Consider the following 1,309-nt stretch of genomic DNA (forward strand, 5'->3'; position numbering starts at 1 on the left):
CAAATAAATACTTTGGACTGTAGCTAGTAAACGAATTAAAGAGTTTTCAGCTTTTAATTACTTTTGAAATTTGGCTAGAAAAGTTTTAAATAAATTATATTTCCCTTTTTAACTAAGTGAAGTCATAAGAATTTATAATTTTTATTCTTATGTTTCTTTGTGAACATATCTGAATACGACAGAGACCATCTATTTTAGAATGCTATAATGCCAAATTGAATTCTAATAAAATTATAAGAACTATGGGGTACAACAATTTAATATATTAATATTTTAGTATAGATATTGGAATATTCAAACCTCTACTATCCACGATTTGGGCAAGTAGAGCAAAATAAATAAGTTAAAGATAATAATATTCATTTGTTTTCATAAACCACTTTTTTATATTTGTTGACTAATGTGATTCCTTATAGAAGAGAAACCATGCAGAGAAAATTAGCATGGGCCCTGCACAAGGGTGACACGTAAATTCATGAAGCATTCGGGGGGAAAAAAAGCATTAAGATCAATGTGTACTTTTTAATAAAAATATAGAATAGTGAAAAAAAAAAGAAGAAGAAGAGAAACTGAAACCACAGATTTGTCTCTTCAATAGGAAATGAGAGTTGCATAAATTTTTAAAAATAACTCTTGTGTACATTATTGAATGAATGTACATTCTTTTTGTTAAGAATATAAGAAAAAACTGTATTTCAAAAATGAGTCAAGAATACTTAAGAAAACTATAATCCAACATAAATTTAAGGAAGTGAAAAACATGATGAATGCGTTGCGCACCGTCTGGGGAATGGTCATGCTTGAAGGTGCTGACTCGGGGAGGTGGGGGGTGAGGGGAAGGGAAGGGGATGTACCTACTTGATGAGTATGATGCGCACTGTCTGGGAAATGGGCACGCTTGGAGCTCTGACTCGAGGGGATGGGTGGTACATGGGCAACGTATGTAACCTGAACTTTTGTACTCCCATAATAAGCTGAAATAAAAATAAAATAAAAAAAAGAAGTAAATTTTTAAATTTTTGTAGATAATTCTGTTTTCTCCCTGTAGTTACAAAAAGTCCATGAGAAAATTCTTTTTTTTGCAAATTTCATTATGTTTTAAAAGTTTATTTTGTGGGCTCATAATTCTGTATTTGACATTATTATAGTACTTTTATATATTCAGTTAAAAAAATTCTGAATTCTTTATGGGCACTGTATCAAGTGTAGCTATAAGCTACTGAGACATTCTCATTTCCCCTGAACTTGACCCTTTAGTTAAACCATTTATAATATTATATGCAATAAACTTGATCATTAATGATTTTTA

The 1,309-nt window shown here is 30.3% G+C and overlaps 1 non-coding gene across 1 annotated transcript; it reads left to right on the forward strand.

Moving 5' to 3' along the window:
• The first annotated feature begins 392 nt into the window (after positions 1–392).
• LOC138388896 (U6 spliceosomal RNA) lies at positions 393–504 on the forward strand. The gene has a single exon (XR_011234358.1). It is a non-coding gene; the product is annotated as a U6 spliceosomal RNA (small nuclear RNA).
• The last annotated feature ends 805 nt before the right edge of the window (positions 505–1,309 follow it).

Source organism: Eulemur rufifrons, chromosome 7 (assembly GCF_041146395.1).
Source record: "Eulemur rufifrons isolate Redbay chromosome 7, OSU_ERuf_1, whole genome shotgun sequence".
NCBI classification, from domain to species: domain Eukaryota; kingdom Metazoa; phylum Chordata; class Mammalia; order Primates; family Lemuridae; genus Eulemur; species Eulemur rufifrons.